Source organism: Kogia breviceps, chromosome 10, assembly GCF_026419965.1.
Source record: "Kogia breviceps isolate mKogBre1 chromosome 10, mKogBre1 haplotype 1, whole genome shotgun sequence".
Lineage (NCBI taxonomy): Eukaryota > Metazoa > Chordata > Mammalia > Artiodactyla > Physeteridae > Kogia > Kogia breviceps.
In genome coordinates, this window is record NC_081319.1 from 37,511,432 (window position 1) to 37,535,154 (window position 23,723).

The 23,723-nt window shown below is 42.0% G+C and overlaps 1 protein-coding gene across 4 annotated transcripts in view; it reads right to left on the reverse strand.

The window, feature by feature from the left end:
• The window catches only part of RAD54L2 (RAD54 like 2), a 97,717-nt gene extending 74,302 nt beyond the window's left edge, over positions 1–23,415 (reverse strand). For 2 of the 4 annotated variants that reach the window (XM_059075256.2, XM_067044043.1), the window contains exon 1: positions 23,226–23,415. The gene's annotated coding sequence lies outside the window, so the exon portion shown is untranslated. The remainder of the gene's footprint in view (positions 1–23,225) is intronic. The other 2 variants (XM_067044046.1, XM_067044044.1) reach the window with 2 other exon arrangements.
• Positions 23,416–23,723: the final 308 nt, after the last annotated feature.

Sequence of the window (23,723 nt, forward strand, 5' to 3'; positions counted from 1 at the left end):
GGATAAAACAGTAGGGAAGTAAAGACATGGAGAGAGCCAGAATAACCCACACCAAAAGGCCAACCCATAGCTCAAAAAGGGAACCAAGGAAGGCTTTAGAATGTACCAGTTCTGAAGCAGTCAGGTGAGGCAAAAGTTACCAAGTGTAAGACACCAAAGCTACTAAATGAAAAGTATCTGGAACATAGATATTTTCCCTGCTATGCCAAAGGTAAGATTTATGTAAGCAGTATGAACTAAATGCTATATTCAGATTAAGATTCAAGATTCCTTATGAGAGGTTAGGCAGCTGGAGAGATATAACCTGGGGAAGGAAGAATATCAATGGAGACAAAATTCAAACACAGTAAACGTGAAAGAGTAAGAGTTTCCACTTCAACAGGCTAATTTATTGATGCTGCTATTGTTTCACACATTTGATTTCTTATAAGGAATGTATTGATTGTACATGTCACAAGGTATTACTTGCTACTTTCACTTATGAAATAGTAACAGAAATGAATCTTCAAAGGAGAAAAACTTGCCAAAATGCCCTTGACATGGAATTGTTCTTTAAGATGCTGCCAGAGCACATGGTTTTGATTAAAAACAAAACAAACAACAAAAAAATCCCCACAAGCCTTCCTCTAAACATCTAAAATGTTTTTTGTTTTTAAATGTTTAATCTGAAATATCGACTGCAGAGTCAGTAGATGAAGGGCAAGTCTAACAGGGGCCAGCTGACAGATGAGACCAGGTCACAAGTCTCTGATAGAGGAATCTGTACTGAGAGCACCGATTGGGTCAATCAGTGAATTCTAATTTGCCCTAACCAGAGCTTGCAAGACAGACCTGGTGAGGTTCATGAAAAAATCTATTAATATATGAAACAGATGGCTCTGCCAAAGAGGTTTCTGACCTATTAGAGGAAAAGTCTTTCTGAGAACATAAAATAGATACAGTACAGCAAATTTCAGGGAAAGATTTTCAAGACCATTTTTACAATATAATGTATAAAAAGTGCAAAAAACTTATAAATATTTAGATCCCAATTTTAAAAACAGAATTACACATATGCAGGTATTTATATCTGCATAGGGGAAAAAAAAAGACAAGAAGGAAATGCACCAAAAGGCTAACCATTTTTATCTGAGTGATAGTTTTACCAAAGAAGTTATTATTTTCTTCTTTATTCTTTTGTTTTACAGTAGTAGATATGACTTTATAACTGTAAAATCAGTATCTTTATACATGTAGTCTCTCTCCACAAAGTCAAACCATCAGTGAACACATCCTGTTTGACCTCATCCCCTTCCTGAGCAGCATATTTTTCAGGCTGTGACTGCTTTTATCCATAGCCATATCCAGTGACCAACAGGGCAAGCTCTCACACTGCCAACAAACAACAACTGGGTATCTGCTACAAGGACCCCATCTTAGCCAGGGCTCACATGAGGGCCTAAAGCAGCACGTAAAAAAAGATAATCAATAGTTATAAAGTCACCCTTGAAAAGCCTTTTCTATTGTCCACATATACAGTATGAATAGTTTTATGTATGTATTCCTGTAGATGTATATACCAAAAATATTTCCAAAAGGGTATAATATTGAGAAATTAAACCTCTCGTGTATTTTGCTGCTTGGACCAGTTCAGCAATTCTTCATTGGTCCTCAATTCTTCCTCCCCATCCCCTCACTGTTGAATACTTACCAACTCATCACCACACCACCTAAACAATTTCTGTTCTGCCAATGGTCAAGAATTCTTTACATTTATAAGTTTTGTCAGTCATATTAACTAACAACACTGACTGCATCCACTGCCTTTGGGTACTCATGGAGTAAAATGGTGAGTATAAATTACCCCACTATTTAAATCATTATTTCTGGGGACTTCCCCAGTGGTCCAGTGGTTAAGACTCTGTGCTCCCAATGCAGGGGCCCAGGTTCGATCCCTCCTCAGGGAACTAGATCCCACATGCCGCAACTAAAGATCCCGCACGCAGCAATGAAGATCCCGTGTGCCGCAAATACAACCCAGCGCAGTCAAATAAATAAATATTAAAATCAATCAATCAATCATTATTTCTTACTTTCTCTTTTTCTTCCTTCTGCAATTTAAGCAAGGTAAAATGTTAGCCTTAATTCCATTAAAAAATTAAAGCACCTTTGTATTGGGAGTGTAAAAAGGGAATCTTAGTGTTGTTAGGCTTAGTGTCAATCTACTTAAGGACATAGGTAAGACTACATTTATTAAGTGCCTTAATAAATGCACTTTATTAAGTGCATTAAGCACTTAATAGAGCAACTAAGCCCATGGGCAACAACTACTGAGCCTGCGCTCTAGAGCCCGCACGCCACAACTACTGAAGCCTGCGTGCCTAGAGTGTGTGCTCACAACAAGAGAAGCCACTGCAATGGGAAGCCCGGAGAAGGCAAACCTTGAGACAACCCCTGAAGCAAGGCAGAATTAGACAAGTGAAGGGGGGAGGAGAAGACATTCCACACAGGAATCATGACTTGGATCTGAGGCGCACTGAAAAGGCAGAAAGTGTCTGGTTTTCTGGAAAGGGAGATAAAATGATTCATCAATAAGTACTGATTGGGACTTCACTGTGATAAAATGATTCATCAGTAAGTACTGATTGGGACTTCCCTGGTGGCACAGTGGTTAAGAATCTGCCTGCCAATGCAGTAGACACAGGTTTGAGCCCTGGTCCGGGAAGATCCCACATGCCATGGAGCAACTAAGCCTGTGCGCCACAACTACTAAGCCTGTGCTCTAGAGCCCATGAGCCACAACTACTGAGCCTGCATGCCACAACTACTGTTGCCCGCATGCCTAGAGCCTGTACTCCGCAACAAGAGAAGCCACGCAATGAGAAGTCCATGTGCCACAAGTAGAGAAAGCCACTCATGGCAACAAAAACCCAATGCAGCCAAAAATAAATAAATAAATAAATTTAAAAATAATAAAATAGGGCTTCCCTGGTGGCGCAGTGGTTCAGAGTCCACCTGCCAATGCAGGGGACATGGGTTCATGCCCCAGTCCAGGAAAATCCCACATGCCACGGAGCGGCTAGGCCTGTGAGCCATGGCCGCTGAGCCTGCATGTCTGGAGCCTGTGCTTTGCAACGGGAGAGGCCACAACAGTGAGAGGCCTGAGTACCGCAAAAATAAATAAATAAATAAATAAATAAAATAAGTACTGATTAAGCATCTAGTATTGACCAGTACTGGTAGGTACTGAAGATACAGAGATGAGATAACCCTGGTCACAGAGTGATGATTGGAGCCCTCCAGGAATCATCCAGTCAACTGACACAGATATGTAAACATATAAGATGAGTAATCTGGTAAGTATAACATATGACTAAAGTTCTTCTTCCATCAACTGATGACCAGATAAACAGAATGTAGCATATACATAGAGTGGAATATTATCGAGCAATAAAAGGGAAAGAAGTACTAATGCATGCTACAGCATGGGTGAACTTTGAAAACATTATGCTAAGTGAAACAAACCAGTCACAGAAGGCCACATACTATATGATTCCACTTATCTGAAATGCCCAGAATAGGCAAAACCATTGAAACAGAAAGTAGATTAGTGGTTACCCGTGGGTAGGGGGAAGGAAGAATAGGGAGTGGCTGCTTAATGAGTACAACTTTCTTTTTGCAGAAAAGAAATGTTCTGGGACTTCCCTGGAGGCACAATGGTTAAGAATCCGCCTGCCAATGCAGGGGCCACGCGTTTGAACCCTGGTCTGGTTAGATCCCACATGCCACAGAGCAACTAAGCCCATGGGTGGCAACTACTGAGCCTGCGCTCTAGAGCCCGCACGCCACAACTACTGAAGCCTGCGCGCCTACAGCACATGCTCACAACAAGAGAAGCCACCGCAATGAGAAGCCCACGCACCACAACAAACAATAGCCCCCGCTTGTCGCAACTAGAGAAAGCCCGCGTGCAGCAACGAAGACCCAATGCAGCCAAAAATAAATAAAATAATTAATCAAAAACAAAAAAAGAAAAGAAATGTTCTGGAATTATATAGTGGTGATGGTTGTATAACCTTTTGAATATACTAAAAATCACTGAATTAAACACTTTAAAATGGTGGAAATTTATGGTATGTGAATTATATTTCAGAAGGAAGGGAGGGAGGGAGGAAGGAAAAGGTTCTACAGGACAGAGAAGGAAATAATTTTGCCTGGAAAGGCTGGTGAAGACTTCCCAGAGGAGGCAACAGATCTGAACGTCAAAGGACAATGTCTTCTTTCCTTAAAAAGAGACTGATGGAAATAGAGACACAGATGTAGAGAACAAACGTATGGACTCCAAGGGGGGAAAGTGGCGGGGGGGTGGGGCAGTGGTGTGATGAATTGGGAGATTGGGATGACATGTATACACTAATATGTATAAAATGTATAACTAATAAGAACCTGCTGTATAAAATTCAAAAAAAAAAAGAAGAGATTGATGAAGTCATTCAGAGAGAGTGAATGACATAGGCAGAAGTACAGTTCCATAGGAATAGAGGTTGGGGGAGTAAATGGGGAAATTGTGAGAAGTAGACAGGCCAAATTTTGATCCAGCAATGTCCGGAGGACTTTGTTTAAGAGTCTGAACTTTGTCCTATATAAAAATTGGCAAATATGTGGCACTTGGCACCACTCTCCTGTCTGCACCTCTGGCAGACATAACTATTATGCCATCGAGTCCTTCTCTGCTGAGCTCAGAAGTGGCCTCAGTATTTGTCTCCATGCAATCCTTCCCACAGTCCATGTGCCACCAGTGGGAACCACTAAAGGATCTCAAGCAGGGAAATGGCATCATCTGAATTCCCAATTTAAAAAGAACACTGGTGGGACTTCCCTAGTGGTGCAGTGGTTAAGATTCCACACTTCTAATGCAGGGGACCCAGGTTCGATCCCTGGTCAGGGAACTAGATGCCACATGCATGCCACAACTAAGGAGCCCGCCTGCCTCAACTAAGACCTGGTGCAACCAAATAAATAAATAAATAAATATTTTTAAAAAAGAAAGAACACTGGTAACTATGTAGAGCACTATTTGAAAACTGGCTTTTAGGAACCCCAGCTACAGGAACAGCAGAAAGATTTTTAACTGGAGAGAAATGGGTGACAGGCAACCCTTTCAGAAGGACTATAAAAATGAGAGAATGGGGCTTCCCTGGTGGCGCAGTGGTTGGGAGTCCGCCTGCCAATGCAGGGGACACGGGTTCGTGCCCCAGTCCGGGAAGATCCTACATGCCGCGGAGCAGCTGGGCCTGTGAGCCATGGCTGCTGAGCCTGCGCGTTCGGAACCTGTGCTCCGCAACGGGAGAGGCCACAGCAGTGAGAGGCACGCGTACCGCCAAAAAAAAAAAAGAGAGAGAGAGAGAATGAAGGAAGGAAAATCAACCATGATAATCCAGGACTATACCTGGAGGCCCTGGGTTAAGAGGAAAGAAACCAGAAAGAATGGAGCAGGGGTAAGGCAGTACCAAGGAAAACTCACAGGAAGGAAAGGGAAAAATTATATATGCATCTGAGGCTTGAAGTCTGGCATACCATTCACCAAAATCAGAAAGAACAGTAGAGTGACAGCTGGTTTGGTGGGGAGAAATGAAAATTTCCATGTAAGATATTTGATAAGTGCTAGAAAATAAACATAAAAGAGCCAACTGGTAGTAAACATGCTTTGGACAGGAAAGCAGCACACCAGTGAAGAATAAAGGCTCTGGGACGAGATGGCCTGGGTCACAGTCCCAGCACTGCCACTATCTATCTAAGGAATACTAAAGAAGTTACTTAATTTCTCTAAACCTAGATTTCTTTATTTATAAAATGAGAAAAGTAACAGTACATATGTAAGATTTTTTTAATTAAGTGAAAAAAATAAAGTAATTAGCATATTGCCTAGCACATGGTAAGTTAGCTTTCAATTAATGTTGGTGATTACCTTTAGTTACTCCATGATGACAGTATGTAGTATGACCAGCTATGCTTTGGAGAAGCTAAATTGTATTACCCGACGAGTTGGAAAATCTTCCCAATTCTGAGACAAGACAGGAAAGCAGAGGATTCTTTGAATTTTGAGGTCAAGGAATTAGTACCATTTCACAAGCTCAGCCTTTTAGGTTTAAAAACATTTCCTTGGGCTTCCCTGGTGGTGCAGTGGTTAAAAATCCGCCTGCCAATGCAGGGGACACAGGTTCAAGCCCTGGTCCGGGAAGATCTCACATGCCGCGGAGAAACTAAGTCCTTGCGCCACAACTACTTAGCCTGTGCTCTAGAGCCTGCGTGCCTCAACTACTGAAGCCCATGCACCTAGAGCCCGTGCTCTGCAACAAAAGAAGCCACCGCAATGAGAAGCCCACGCACTGCAGTGAAGAGTAGCCCCCGGACTCGCCTCAACTAGAGAAAGCCTGTGTGCAGCAACGAAGACCCAACGCAGCCAAAAATAAATAAATAAATTTATTAAAAAATAAATAAAATGAAAATAAAAACATTTCCTTAAGTGTTCTTAACTTGAAGTAAAGTCTACTTTAGCTCAGTCACTTATTCAATCAGTATTTATTGCAAATTCTTAGTACAAAGAATTGTGCTGGACACTGTAGGATGCAAAATTACACACAGTGTAAATGTGGTACCTACACTCAAGAAGATTACACTAGGAGGGAAGAAAAACTTACACACACAAATAGCTGAAGCACCAGGCATACTGTGAAATGTCACTGATGCACTGCCAGTCATGAGAGTCAGAAGAGGGAAGACTCACTTCCAATGTGGATGAAGCTGTCACCTGAACTTAGTCTAGAAAGATGGTCGGAAATTCAATTGCCCAGAACACAGGTTCAGGAGAAACAATGTGAATAGGACAGCCAAAGAAAACAATGTGAATACAGACACAAAGCTGAAAAGTGCTAAATGTATGTTTCTGGAAGAGCCAGGAGTCAGGATTAACTGAATAACTGGCCCTATGTTGAAGACAAATGAAAGGGAAAAGCTACAGGATGAAGCCTGGATATCCTGAGAGAGGCCAGATGGGAAAAGCCAGAAACTTGTTTGGGGAGTAAAATGATGCATGTGGTCCCACATATGCTGAGCAGGACATTTCTGAAACCACCTTCTCACAGCTGATAGGCTTTTAAAGCTGCACAGGACTTCAAACTCTAATCCAGCCCTACCATCCTTCTGACTGAGGACACCAAGATCAAGAGAGGTGATTGAACTGCCCAAGCCATGGAGTTAGTGGCAAGACTGAGTGAAGCCCTGGTGGGCAGACTCAGTTCAGGGCACTTTACACTGATTCCCATGACCAGAAAGACATGTCTAGAAGCCGGGATGAAATGTGGGTTTCTTGCTTGGTAAAGAAAACAGGGTTATAGAATTGAGTCACTTGGATAGCCTGAAGTGGTGGGAGTGAAAGAGCTAGATTTCTGAGGGTCAGACTATAGAGGTAATAGAAAAGGAAAAACAACAAACCTGGGTTACATCCACATCCAGGAGGAAAAAGGAAGGGTTTGTTTTTTTTGTTTTCCCGGTATGCAGTCCTCACACTGTTGTGGCCTCTCCCGTTGAGGAGCGCAGGCTCCAGAAGCACAGGCTCAGTGGCCATGGCTCACGGGCCCAGCCGCTCCATGGCATGTGGGATCTTCCCGGACCGGGACACAAATCCGTGTCCCCTGCATCAGCAGGCAGACTCTCAACCACTGCATCACCAGGGAAGCCCAAGGAAGGGGTTTTTAAACATCTGAGAGACAGGCAGAGAATCAGGATAGTGCAGAATCTTAGAAGCCAAGGTCAGTGTCTCCTCTTCAGCTGACACCTATGTGTTCCATAAATATCTGCTGAATGAATGGATAGATGAAGACAGAGTAAATGCAAAAAATGTTTGAGCCCCCACGTAGGTAAAGCACGGTGCTAAGCACTTCATGTGGGAATAAATGAGGTAACCTCACAACCACCCTATTAAGCAGCATTATCATCATTATCTCACTGCATTTCAAGATGAGAAAACAAGTTTAAAAATTGCCCAAGTTAAACAGCAGATATCAGAGCCAGGATTAAATATCAAGTCCTCACTATTAAGGAAACGTTAATTTTTATCAGGGTAGAAAATGGCAAGGTAATGGTGTTTAAGAAATAAAATATTCTTATTAGTTAGACACACACTCAGTGACAAAGTTAGATTTAGCTTTAAAATATGCCAACAACAGCAAAAAAAGGTGGGAAGGACAATTGAAAGAAAACTTTGGGGAAATATCGGTCATTATTGAAATTCAGTGATGGGTCCATGGGGTTCTTTATACTATACTCCCTGCTGCTGTATATGTTTGAAATGTTCCATAATAAAAAGTCCACTCATATGCAGCTTCCCTCCCTGCAAAGATGATAGGGAATGGGGAATTAGTCAAAACAATGGAGAACAAACATCAAGAAAAAAATTTTTGTCTGGGCAACAAGGAATTCACTCAGAGATAGTATTCAGGAGAAAAACAGGACCAGAAGCCAGACCACAAAGGATTAAGAGATATAGATAAAGCAAGTAGTGAGGAAATGGCAGTAAAACTGCATTTTAGATAAAAGGGATAGGAAGGAGAGGGCTAGGATGGCATGAGAGGTCAAGTTACTATGGGTCTACCTTGTATGTAGGTAAAAACAAAAAGGGGAGGGAGGGAGGATAGGAAGATGCTAGAAAGAAGATAACTGAGTAATCAATTAATTGATCAATCTATATATGAAACAAAAACATGAAAAGATGCTCATCACTTACATTTAAGGAAATGTAAATAAAAGTTATCTAGGCTTCAATAATCAAAGATTAAATTTATTGACAATGTTCAGTGTTAGAGGAAATATAAATTGATATAATCTTTCAAAAGTTATGTGATAATATCTAGTAAAATTTTAAACATGCATAACTTTTTTTTTTTTTTTTTTTTTTTTTTTTTTTTGCGGTATGTGGGCCCCTCACTGTTGTGGCCTCTCCCGTTGCGGAGCACAGGCTCTGGACGCGCAGGCCCAGCGGCCATGGCTCACGGGCCTAGTTGCTCCGCGGCATGTGGGATCCTCCCGGACCAGGGCACGAACCCGTGTCCCCTGCATTGATTGGCAGGCGGATTCTCAACCACTGTGCCACCAGGGAAGCCCAACATGCATAACTTTTGACACAGAAACTCCACTTGTAGGAATTTATCCTAAGAAGTATACAGAGTACAGAAGATAGGAAGATATATTTACAAGGATGCCTGTAACTGCAGAGAAAAAGAAACAAATGGCTATCACCAAGGGACTAGGAAAATTTATAGAAATTAACTACGTAACTATTAAAAGATAGATATGTGCTGGTGCGCCAGGAGAGGGGATTAAGAGCACTGATTAAAGGAGCTCCAGAGACGGACGCCAGCCACGGCTATCAGTGCGGACCCCAGAGACGGGCATGAGACGCTAAGGCCGCTGCTGACGCCACTAAGAAGCCTGTGTGCGAGCACAGGTCACTATCCACACCTCCCCTTCCGGGGGCCTGTGCAGCACGCCACTGTCAGGGTCCCGTGATGCGGGGACAACTTCCCCAGGAGAACACATGGCATGCCTTAGGCTGGTGCAATGTCACGCTGGCCTCTGCCACCGCAGGCTCGCCCCACACTCTGTGCCCCTCACCCCCCGCCCCTGGCCTGAGTGAGCCAGAGCCCCTGAATCAGCTGCTCCTTTAACCCCGTCCTGTCTGAGCGAAGAACAGATGCCCTCCGGCGACCTATATGCAGAGGCGGGGCCAAATCCAAAGCTGAACCCCAGGAGCTGTGTGAACAAAGAAGAGAAAAGGAAATTTCTCCCAGAAGCCTCAGTAGCAGCGGATTAAATCTCCACAATCAACTTGATGTACCCAGCATTGGTGGAAAACCTGAATAGACAACGAATCATCCCAAATCGAGGAGGTGGACTTGGGAGAGAAAGGATAAATTATTTTTTCCCCTTTTCCTCTTTTTGTGAGTGTGTATGTGTATGCTTCTGTGTGAGATTTCGTCTGTATAGCATTGCTTTCACCATTTGTCCTAGGGTTCTGTCTGTCCTTTTTTTTTTTACTTAAAAAATTTTTTTTTCTTAATATTTTTTATTTTAATAACTTTATATTATTTTATCTTACTTTATTTTATCGTCTTTCTTTCTTTCTTTATCTCTCTCTCTCTTTCTTTCTTTCTTTCTACTTTTTATCCCTTTTATTCTGAGCCGTGTGGATGAAAGGCTCTTGATGCTGCAGTGCTGTGCCTCTGAGGTGGGAGAGCCAACTTCAGGACACTGATCCAAAAGAGACCTCCCAGCTCCACGTAATATCAAACAGTGAAAAGCTCTCAGAGATCTCCATCTCAACACCAACACGCAGCTTCATTCAAGGACCAGCAAGCTACAGTGCTGGACTCCCTTTGCCAAACAACTAGCAAGACAGGAAAACAACCCCAGCCATTAGCGGAGAGGCTGCCTAAAATCATAATAAGGCCACAGACACCCCAAAACACACCACCAGATGTGGACCTGCCCACCAGAAAGACAAGATCCAACCTCATCCACCAGAACACAGGCACTAGTCCCCTCCACCAGGACTCCTACACAACCCATTGAACCAACTTCAGCCACTGAGGACAGACACCAAAAACAACGGGAACTACAAACCTGCAGCCTGCAAAAAGGAGACCCCAAACACAGTAAGATAATCAAAATGAGAAGACAGAAAAACACACAGCAGATGAAGGAGGAAGATAAAAACCCACCTGACCTAACAAATGAAGAGGAAATAGGCAGTCCACCTGAAAAAGAATTCAGAATAATGACAGTAAAGATGATCCAAAATCTTGGAAATAGAATAGAGAAAATGCAAGAAACATTTAACAAGGACCTAGAAGAAGGAAAGAGGAAGCAAGCAATGATGAACAACACAATAAATGAAATTAAAAATACTCTAGGGGGCTTCCCCTGGTGGCGCAGTGGTTGAGAGTCCACCTGCCAATGCAGGGGACACGGGTTCATGCCCCAGTCCGGGAAGATCCCACATGCCGTGGAGTGGCTGGGCCCGTGAGCCATGGCCGCTGAGCCTGTGCATCTGGAGCATGTGCTCTGCAACGGGAGAGGCCACAAAAGTGAGAGGCCTGCATACCACACACAAAAAAACCCCAAACTCTAGATGGGATCAATAGCAGAATAACTGAGGCAGAAGAATGGGTAAGTGAACTGGAAGATAAAATAGTGGAAATAACTACTGCAGAGCAGAAGAAAGAAAAAAGAATGAAAAGAACTGAGGACAGTCTCAGAGACCTCTGGGACAACATTAAATGCACCAACATTTGAATTATAGGGGTCCCAGAAGAAGAAGAGAAAAAGAAAAGGACTGAGAAAATATCTGAAGAGATTATAGTTGAAAACTTCCCTAATGTGGGAAAGGAAATAGTAAATCAAGTCCAGGAAGCACAGAGAGTCCCACACAGGATGAATCCAAGAAGAAACATGCCAAGACACATATTAATCAAACTGTCAAAAGTTAAATACAAAGAAAACATATTAAAAGCAGCAAGGGAAAAACAACAAATAACACACAAGGGAATCCCCATAAGGTTAAATGCTGATCTTTCAGCAGAAACTCTGCAAGCCAGAAGGGAGTGGCAGGACATATTTAAAGTGATGAAGGAGAAAAACCTACAACCAAGGTTACTCTACCCAGCAAGGATCTCATTCAGATTTGATGGAGAAATTAAAACCTTTACAGACAAGCAAAAGCTGAGAGAGTTCAGCACCACCAAACCAGCTTTACAACAAATGTTAAAGGAACTTCTCTAGGCAAGAAACACAAGAGAAGGAAAAGACCTACAATAAAAAATGCAAAACAATTAAGAAAATGGGAATAGGAACATACATATCGATAATTACCTTAAATGTAAATGGATTAAATGCTCCCACCAAAAGACACAGACTGGCTGAATGGATACAAAAACAAGACCTATATATATGCTGTCTACAAGAGACCCACTTCAGACCTAGAGACACATACAGACTGAAAGTGAGGGAATGGAAAAAGATATTCCATGCAAATAGAAATCAAAAGAAAGCTGGAGTAGCATGTCTCATATCACACAAAATAGACTTTAAAATAAACACTATTACAAGAGACAAAGAAGGACACTACATAATGATCAAGGGGTCAATCCAAGAAGAAGTTATAACAATTGTAAATATTTATGCACCCAGCATAGGAGCACATCAATACATAAGGCAAATACTAACAGCCATAAAAGGGGAAATCGACAGTAACACATTCATAGTAGGGGACTTTAACACCCCACTTTCACCAATGGACAGATCATCCAAAATGAAAATAAATAAGGAAACACAAGCTTTAAATGATACATTCAACATGATGGACTTAACTGATATTTATAGGACACGCCATCCAAAAAGAACAGAATACACATTTTTCTCAAGTGCTCATGGAACATTCTCCAGGATAGATCATATCTTGGGTCACAAATCAAGCCTTGGTAAATTTAAGAAAATTGAAATCGTATCAAGTATCTCTTCCGACCACAACACTATGAGACTAGGTATCAATTACAGGAAAAGATCTGTAAAAAATACAAACACACGCAGTCTAAACACTACTTAATAATGAAGTGATCACTGAGGAAATCAATGAGGAAATCAAAAAATACCTAGAAACAAATGACAACGGAGACACGACGACCCAAAACCTATGGGATGCAGCAAAAGCAGTTCTAAGAGGGAAGTTTATAGCAATACAATCCTACCTTAACAAACAGGAAACATCTCGAATAAACAACCTAACCTGCACCTAAAGCAATTAGAGAAAGAAGAACAAAAAAACCCCAAATTTAGCAGAAGGAAAGAAATCATAAAGATCAGATCAGAAATAAATGAAAAAGAAATGAAAGAAACGATAGCAAAGATCAATAAAACTAAAAGCTGGTTCTTTGAGAAGATAAACAAAATTGATAAAACATTAGCCAGACTCATCAAGAAAAAAAGGGAGAAGACTCAAATCAATAGAATTAGAAATGAAAAAGGAGAAGTAACAATGGACACTGCAGAAATACAAAACATCATGAGAGATTATTACAAGAAACTCTATGCCAATAAAATGGACAACATGGAAGAAATGGACAAATTCTTAGAAATGCACAAACTGCCAAGATTGAATCAGGAAGAAATAGAAAATATGAACAGACCAATCACGAGCACTGAAATTGAAACTGTGATTAAAAATCTTCCAACAAACAAAAGCCCAGGACCAGATGGCTTCACAGGCGAATTCTATCAAACATTTAAGAGAAGAGCTAACACCTATCCTTCTCAAACTCTTCCAAAAGATAGCAGAGGGAGGAACACTCCCAAACTCATTCTATGAGGCCACCATCATCCTGATACCAAAACCAGACAATGATATCACAAAGAAAGAAAACTACAGGCCAATATCACTGATGAACATAGATGCAAAAATCCTCAACAAAATACTAGCAAACAGAATCCAACAGCACATTAAAACGATCATACACCATGATCAAGTGGGGTTTATTCCAGGAATGCAAGGATTCTTCAATATGCACAAATAAATTAACGTGACACACCATATTAACAAACTGAAGGAGAAAAACCATATGATCATCTCAATAGATGCAGAGAAAGCTGTTGACAAAAGTCAACACTCATTTATGATAAAAACCCTGCAGAAAGTAGGCATAGAGGGAACTTTCCTCAACATAATAAAGGCCATATATGACAAACCCATAGCCAGCATTGTCCTCAATGATGAAACACTGAAACCATTTCCACTAAGATCAGAACAAGACAAGGTTGCCGACTCTCACCACTCTTATTCAACATAGTTTTGGACGTTCTAGCCACAGCAATCAGAGAAGAAAAAGAAATAAAAGGAATCCAAATAGGAAAAGAAGAAGTAAAGCTGTCACTGTTTGCAGATGACATGATACTATACATAGAGAATCCTAAAGATGCTACCAGAAAACTAATAGAGCTAATCAATGAATTCGGTAAAGTAGCAGGATACAAAATTAATGCACAGAAATCTCGGGCATTCTTATACACTAATGATGAAAAATCTGAAAGTGAAATGAAGAAAACACTCCCATTTACCATTGCAACAAAAAGAATAAAATATCTAGGAATAAAACTACCTAAGGACACAAAAGACCTGTATGCAGAAAATTATAAGACACTGATGAAAGAAATTAAAAGATGATACAAATAGATGGAGAGATATACCATGTTCCTGGATTGGAAGAATCAACATTGTGAAAATGACTCTACTACCCAAAGCAATCTACAGATTCAATGCAATCCTTATCAAACTACCACTGGCATTTTTCACAGAACTAGAACAAAAAAATTTCACAATATGTATGGAAACACAAAGGACCCCAAATAGCCAAAGCAATCTTGAGAACAAGAAACGGAGCTGGAGGAATCAGGCTCCCTGACTTCAGACTATACTACAAAGCTACAGTAATCAAGACAGTATGGTACTGGCACAAAAACAGAAATATAGACCAATGGAACAGGATAGAAAGCCCAGAGATAAACCCACGCACATATGGTCACCTTATCTTTGATAAAGGAGGCAGGAATGTACAGTGGAGAAAGGCCAGCCTCTTCAATAAGTGGTGCTGGGAAAACTGGACAGGTACATGTAGAAGTATGGGATTAGAACACTCCCTAACACCATACACAAAAATAAGCTCAAAATGGATTAAATGTAATTTCTGGCCTAAATGTAAGGCCAGACACTATCAAACTCTTAAGAGGAAAACATAGGCAGAACACTCTATGACATAAATCACAGCAAGATCCTTTTTGACCCATCTCCTACAGAAATGGAAATAAAAACAAAAATAAACAAATGGGACCTAATGAAACTTAAAAGCTTTTGCACACAAAGGAAACCATAAACAAGACCAAAAGACAACCCTCAGAATGGGAGAAAATATTTGCAAATGAAGCAACTGACAAAGGATTAATCTGCAAAATTTACACGCAGCTCACACAGCTCAATAACAAAAAAACAAACAACCCAATCCAAAAATGGGCAGAACTAAATAGACATTTCTCCAAAGAAGATACACAGATTGCCAACAAACACATGAAAGAATGCTCAACATCATTAATCAGTAGAGAAAGGCAAATCAAAACTACAATGAGATATCATCTCACACCCGTCAGAATGGCCATCATCAAAAACTCTAGAAACAATAAATGTTGGAGAGGGTGTGGAGAAAAGGGAACACTCTTGCACGGCTGGTGGGAGTGTGAATTGGTACAGCCACTATGGAGAACAGTATGGAGGTTCCTTAAAAAACTACAAATAGAACTACCATATGACCCAGCAATCCCACTACTGGGCATATACCCTGAAAAAACAATAATTCATAAAGAGTCATGTACCAAAATGTTCACTGCAGCTCTATTTACAATAGCCAGGACATGGAAGCAACCTAAGTGTCCATCAACAGATGAATGGATAAAGAAGATGTGGCACATAGATACAATGGAATATTACTCAGCCATAAAAAGCAATGAAATTGAGTTATCTGTAGTGAGGTGGATGGATCTAGAGTCTGTCATACAGAGTGAAGTAAGTCAGAAAGAGAAAGACAAATACCATATGCTAACACATATATATGGAATCTAAGAAAAAAAAATGCCTTGAAGAACCTAGGGGTAAGATGGGAATAAAGACACACACCTACTAGAGAATGGACTTGAGGATATGGGGAGGGGGAAGGGTAAGCTGTGACAAAGTGAGAGAGTGGCATGGACATATATACACTACCAAACGTAAAATAGACAGCTAGTGGGAAGCAGCCACATAGCATAGGGAGATCAGCTGGGTGCTTTGTGACCACCTAGAGGGGTGGGATAAGGAGGGGGGGAGGGAGGGAGATGCAAAAGGGAAGAGATATGGGAACATATGTATATGTATAACTGATCCACTTTGTTATAAAGCAGAAACTAACACACCATTGTAAAGCAATTATACTCCAATTAAGACGTTAAAAAAAAAGACAGATATGTGTCCGAAACATGGGAAAATGCCCAAAATAAAGGCATTAAGTGAAGACAGAAAGCAAATTATAGAAAAGTAGATATACTGTTATTCCATATCTGTAAAAAGGAATTACTTTATATCACACACATGCAGAAGCACAAATACATCCATGTCAGCATACACAGTGGAAAAGAGTGTGGATATATATAAACCAAATTCATGATACTGGTTAACATTGAGACAAGGGATTATGGGTTCCTTTACTTATTTAAAAATGCCTCTGGGGAGGGGGAAGGGTAAACTGAAAAAACTTAAAAAAAATAAAAATGCCTGAATTTTACTGTGCTCATATATTACTTGCATAATCAGGAAAAAAGTCAAGGAATTTCCAAAAGCAACAGTGATGAAAGTGTCATAATAGAAAGGAAAAGGGAAAAAATTAGTGAGCACAAGCCCTAAAGTGAAGTCACAGGTCAAGAATGAGGCAGAAAGAGAGCAGGTCTAGGGCCTGAGGGAAAAACGAGCCTTGCGAAACGTGCAAGCAGCTGCTGTGGGAACTGGGACCCTGAGAATGCAGCACAAGAGCACCGGGAGCCGCAGAGACAGCTCAACTGAAGTGAGGTGGTGGGAACTGCTGACAACCAAAGCAGCCCATTTTCCTGACTCCCCAGAAACACTGAGCAGCCTAGGGGCAGCGAAAGAAACCAGGGGAGAGAATTCAGGGTTGGCAACTAGCAAAGTGCAAAGGTTCAAGCAGGTTCTCAGATCTAGGGAGGGCAGCACTGTAACTGTGGACCATGGAAAACCAGCATCCAAACTAAGGTGGGAGGTGGGTGAAATAGCAGAGAAGAGAAAGGTAGAGAGATAGGTGGGGGAAGACAGTGAGAGTGGATGGCACAATGAGAACAAAGAGCCTAAGCTCAATCCAGAATCACACTTAAAGGATTCTTTCCCAAACTTCCATTTCTCTTCCAATTTCTAAACATCATCACATTAGGAGGAAGATCCCAATTTGTGTCACTGGGTTTCAAGGGCAAAAACGCTCCACCTGGTTCTGGGTGTTTCTCATAACCCATAAGGGATCTGTGAGGAAGATGGAGGCTCCATCTAGGTTCCCTCCACACCCAGCTCTTGCAGAGTTACTAAGTTGCTGTTAATAGAGCAGAAGCCCTACTCCCTGTGTAGCACTACCTTCTTTGTGTGTATCCTCTACTGGCCAGAAGCCTGGAATAAGGAGTGACTGTCACCCCAAACTGAAGTCCTAACAATATCTCATGAGGACGTTAAAAAAGGCCCTAAACTTAGAAAACCTGGCATCAAGTCCCACCTTTTTTTCTTGTTGGCTTTGTGAACTTGAAAGCAAGCCACTTCACCTCTTTGTGTTTGCTTCTTCATCTATAAAATGCGGATATCTGCCTCACAGTGTTGCTGGGAGGATGCAGTAAAGTAAAATGTACATCAAAGTGTTTTATAAAACTATAATATCATACATATGAAAGGTATACGTATACTTATCATAGTAAAGCAAATATTTTTCAATTCTACCTATATATCATTTTCATCAATGGTGCTATAAAACCATAAATGGGTGCTAGTACCTTCAATGTGCCTATGCTGGCTGAAATTGCCCATGTTTTTATTGCTTTTAACCTATATAACAATTTTCTTCACAAGATTTCAACACTGCTCACAAATTTCTTCAATTTAACAGTTGCTTGCCACATTTAAAGTGCCTTATGCTTTGTCTCAGTTTTCTTTCTCATCTAATGTCAATTTTTATCTTTAACTACAGTTACTTTTCATGCTTTCCTTTTCTTCAGTCTATTATGTTTGTCACCTACATGAAAGAATAACAGCATTAGGTAGGCTTCAATAGAGTTCCTTACACCTGGCCACTGGGATTCCTATGTGGTCTGATCAACCATGAAAATTAATTCAAAGTAATTTAGGTAGTATATTCTCAAGTTATTTTACCACTAAGAAGAACCAAGAGGGTGACTAAATGAATTGGCACAATTCCATTACTTCTAGGTTAGTAACTCAGAACACAGAGCTTCCTAACAAAGAACTAATATATCAATTCCAGTGTTAGTACAGTATTAGGCTGAACAAAGGACTAATACAGATAAATTTCATAATCACTGAGTTCAAATTCCTAAATAAAGTTTGGGCAAATGATCTTATATCCTGAATATGGCCACATTGAGCTCAGCTGGATCTTCAAAAAGTCCATCAGCTGACAAAAGTCACAACATCCTAGTGTTAAATCCATTACCCACACCCAGGCTGGAAGTAGCTATCTAGAGACCTTGTAGCCCAAACTGAGTAGTCACTGTTCTTCACAAATGAGGACAAATTGCTCAGAGCAGTAAATGGCCAATGGAAGATCTAGATAATACCCATAAAGAACTGTCACATTCTCTTCCAATGGAAACTTTTGCCAAGACCCAAAGAGAGCAAGTAATAGCTCCCCAGCATCAAAACCATAAACACATGGAATAAGCAACACATTTTCACAGCAAAATTATGTACTGCTTTTAGCAACCTGGAAATACAAAGGCAGAAGCACTGCTTCAGCCAGGATCTGAGGCACCCATGAAATCAGAACTCTCATCACATCACCAGCTCCACAAGGAATGATTTCATGATATTTTACATGCAGAGGTCATTCATTTCTTCACTAAACATTTACTGAGTAGCTACTTCTGTATCAGAAATGTTTAGGTACTGGGATACAGAGTTAAACAAGACGAGGTCCTGCCCTCAAGTAGGTCACAACATAGGCACAGAAAACATACAAAAATACCCAAAGTTAAGAGTACAGTGATTATGAAAGAAGCTTTCACAGATGGCAATGCCATACAAAGGAAAGGCATTCAGCCTAATCTGGGAAGAATCAAGGAAGAGTTTTAAGTGATGGTGCCTGACTTACTAGTAAGTTCAAGTCTAAGAGTCAAACAAGCACTAGAATGGGAGGAAAATTAGTAGGAGAAATAGCCTGAGAATGCTGGGACATTCAAAGAGCTCACTATAACTGGAGCCTAAAGTGACAGAGGAATTGTGGCAGAAGAGGGACTGGAAAGGAAGATACCAAAGAGGCCAGGTCATAAAGGTCTTTGTGAGATGTTGAAGTAGAGACATATCAGGATCTAGATGTTCGTGTATTTTGAGGCCAGAGGAATATTATTTACTTTTAACTGAAGTTAAAGACCACCCCAAACGGAGGGAGAATTTGACTAAGGAAGACTGGAAGAGATTTAGGGCCAGTTATTTTGAAACATTTCTGTCTGGCTCATACTTATTTCTCTCTCTACTTCCCCCCCCCCTCACAGGGAAAAAATAAAACTGAACAATTCTATAACAAAGCCTGTGAACCTTCTGTTCATCAAAAACATTTCCGAAAAGAGTGCTAGATTCTATCAAACTAGCCCAAATTAGAGAAAGACGACAAATCTCTCCAGCATCTGGAGGCTTCCAGGCAAAAAGACCAAAGTCAGGTATCTGATGCCAACAGAAGAAAGCTAGAGAAATATCCGGATCAGGGGCCACACAGAATATGCTGCCTGGCATACTCCAGCACTCTGTCACTGGGAATGCCCACTGTTCCCAAAACAAGGACATGCCAAACAGTTACCTCCTGGCTTCTCCATAGAAACTGCCTGGAAAAAAACTACCAGTGCCAGGAATGACCTTGGACTTTATAGTGTTGACTCCCGGCCACCAGTACTGGATAAAGACTACCTCAACAATTCTCTCACCTGTCCAGGGTGCCAACAGGTGTAGACAGAAGGTTGACTTCCTCACCAGACAAGGAAACTGAACCTCTCATCCATGCATAACACCCAGCCACACTCCTATTACTAATACCTCTGAGAATAGTAACTCCCACATAATGATATGCACAACCTACTACTAACAGCAAGCACTGACCACCCATGAAGCACCAGGCCCTCATCTCCAGTCCTCACTACAACCTGCAGAGGTTATTTTAACCCATTTCACAGACTGAAAAAAATTAAATTAAAGTAAAAAACAAGGCTCAGGGTTTCCCTGGTGGCTCAGTGGTTGAGAATCTGCCTGCCGATGCAGGGGACTCAGGTTCGTGTCCCGGTCTGGGAAGATCCCACATGCCGTGCAGGGGCTAGGCCCGTGAGCAATGGCCGCTGGGCCTGCGCATCCGGAGCCTGTGCTCCGCAACGGGAGAAGCTACAACAGTGAGAGGTCCGCGTACCGCAAAAAAAAACAACAAACAGAAAAAAAAAACAAGGCTCAGAGAGGTTAACAGCTTACCCAGGTCAAAAAGCAAGCAAGAAGTAGAGATGCGATGACCCCAAAGACCATGCTCTTTCCATTGTACTAGACACCTCAGAATCTTTCCAAAGAAATCACTCTAAGCCTTCTTTCCAAGAATTTCTGAGGTTATCCATCTGACTAAGAGGTAGTCAAAAACATTTTTCAGCAATCAGTTTGCCTTCAAAGCAACAAAATAAAGCAGTTTTCATTTTATTTGATCAAGTGAATATTCCAGATGGAAAAATGAAAGATACTTCAAAGAATTTATTTATTATCTAAGTGTCTTGATTTTAAACCTCTTCATTTATTTTTGGCCAAAATACATACAGAGAGATAGAGAAGAGAGCAAAGGACAGAATTTCATTTAACTAGATAGGAATGGAGATTAACAATTAAAGCAAAAAAGCATTCAAATATAATTTATGCAGTAATAATTAAGAGGCAAGGAATTTCAAACAGGCTGAGCCTTACCTCAATCTTATTCCTCCTGTTCTAGGAGACAGCACTCCAAGGCATCAGCAGACACTCCCAGCCTACATACAGTGAACCAGACAAAGGGAGAAAGCAACACCTTCATGCTCCCAAAACCACAGTGGGAAGGAAAGTGTGATGGCTTCCTGGGGAACCTAAGCACATATACAGTATTTGTAAATCATAGCTCATCAAGACACACACAGCAACAAAATGTTTACCTTGTCGTTTGTCTACAGGTATACTTAAAGTTAACAGGTGTATGTAAATAAAACAATGCAAAAACAATCCCATACCATTGTGAACTTTTCCCATGGAAATATATGAGGATAATCAATTGTCACTAGTCAAAATCAATACTTTTTAAAAACGTTATTCAATGGTCTTACTGATTAAAAGCTTGATATGCCTGAATCACTTCTTCCTTCATAGACCTATAGCCACTTCTGAAATATGAACTATTACTATTAAAACATGAAAAATATCACCATTGTAGAGGTGTCCAACACAGTGCCTGGCATAATTCAATAGATATTGGTTTATGAAAGAATGAGTTACTTAAGATAGAAAACGTAAAAGAGAGAAAGAGACAGACAGAAATAATACAGTGCAAGGGAAATATATGATTTTTTTAAAGATTAAGGGGAAAAACAATCCCCAGAACCATCAGTACAACTACAAATAGTCAGAATTACCTCACATCTCACCTGAAAATTTATACTCTAACATACTCCAACGAGGCAATACAACTCCTAACACTCTAAACAAACTCTGAAAGTGCAATGATTCTGACACTTTTTTTAATATGAGATTTGATATCTCATCTACAGACAACACACCAACTTTTGCCTGAATACTACATAGAGAGAGCTCTGGTGCACAGATGCAGGCCTCAGCTATTTGGAGTTTGCACATCGCCTTTCAATGATACAGATGAGACACAGTGTACAGACCAGACAGACAACACTTCTAGCGAAGATAATGTCCTGGGAGAGTTAAAATGACGGTCACTAAGATTTAACAGATTTAATGTAATGACTTCACGGTAGTAGGAGAAAATGAAGTTTAGGAATATAAAGAACTTTTAACAACATAAACTGTTAGAGTTTTTACATCCCTCTCTAGAGCTGCATACATTAAACAATGACACACAAATTAGTGAAAAGAGGCTCTTAATTTAGATTTAGAATTGGGCTGGAAATCCCTAGAATTTATATATATTATACTGTCTAAGTTTGTCTATCATCATAAACAACAGCCATAGTGCTGAAAATAAAGTATGAGTCACAATTCAAAAACAAAGGAGAAAAATAATGAACAGAGGAAAGCTTTGGATCCAAATACCACAAAGAAATTCTTTACTTAAAACACTGTCAATGACAGCTACCATTCTGTGACTTGGAGTAAGAAGGAATGGTCCACACTGTCTTCTATTCAGGAACAAACTCAATTCAGCCCCCAAACGCTCCTTCCAGCACCATCTATCTCAGTGCCCAACCACCAACACAGTCAGCCATATCCACTAGCAAGGGACAGGAATTCTAAGATCTGAGTCACCCCTCCCCCTCAGTAAGAGGTCTTTCTCAATCAGGAAGCCCACTCTGCAAAGGCCCCTTGTTCATCTCACAGGCTGCTACCACCATGGCCCACAAAAAGCTAATTCTCCAACTTCAGCAGCCTACCAACCCTCCTCTATACTCTGCAATTCACAACTCCGGCTTCACCCTAACTCCAATGTAGCCAACACTACTCACTGAGACATTCTTGCGACAAGTTCCCTACCTGAGAACCACTCAACTCCAGAATGCCGGCCCTGGAGAATCCAGCCTTTTGCTCAACTCCCCTTGCCCAGCTGAGCTCCTGCCTTTCCAGGAACTAATCACCGATTTCCTCAGAGAAGCTAAATACTCAATACCCTTTCTCCCCAGTCAGATCCCGGTCTGCCAAGTTCACGGACCTGGGGGCGCGGAGGGGGTGGGGAGGAGGGCAGGGAGAGACGCATCTCGATTCGCCTTAGGGACTAGGCACACTGAGGCCCCTAGAATTCCAAACGCACCCTCCCCCCAATCCACCCGCTATGGCCAGTCTCCAGGGCGTCTGCATCAGGCGCTAAGAGCGCACGCCTCTAGAGTTAAGTCTCCGTGCCCCTATAACTCCCTTTCCCGGCTACAAAAATTCTAAATACCAAGCCAACACGGCCCCGGGTGGAGGCGAAGACCCCCGCCAAGCCTCCGGCCACTGGAGTTCCCTAGGTCGGATCCAGCGCCCCAAGGCCTGGGCCGCCGGGACCCGCTTGCTGACCCAGGCCGCTGAGCGCCAGGGGCCCGGGCCGCGTCTCCACTCCGCCCCCATTGTTGCGGGTCCCGGCGGCCCAAGCAGGGAGCCGGGGGCCGGCACCCGCACTCACCTACCGCGCCGCGGCTCCGGGCCGCGCCGGGCCGGGCAGGGCCGAGAGGCCGAGCGTTCTTCTGCGCCCGCCTTGGCAGTGCCTGCGGCAGCGGCGGCTGAGGTGAAGGGAAGCAGCCGGCCAGGCCCGGGCGCCGCGGGCTGGCTCCGGCTGAGCGTCGGTCTTCTCCTGCGGCGGCGCTCGCAGCCTCCGCTGGCGGTCCGCGCCAGAAAGCGTCCCCCTCTCGGCCCGCGCACCCGGCCGCCCGGACGGGAACACGCGCCGCCGACAGGAAAGTTCCGCTGAGAGCCTAGCGGAGGCCGCTGTTGCCCCGCGCCGGGTGGACAGCGATTCCTCCCTCTACAGAGCTGTCTATGCTACAGGTAACTTTTTTTCAGGCGTGAATGAGGCACGGAAATCTCAGGCCGGAAACCTGGGAATGGTTTTAGTGGTGGGTCCGACAGAATGGGTTTGCACCCCGCAAGCCACAAGAGAGGGACGTTGACCAGTCTGTGCTTC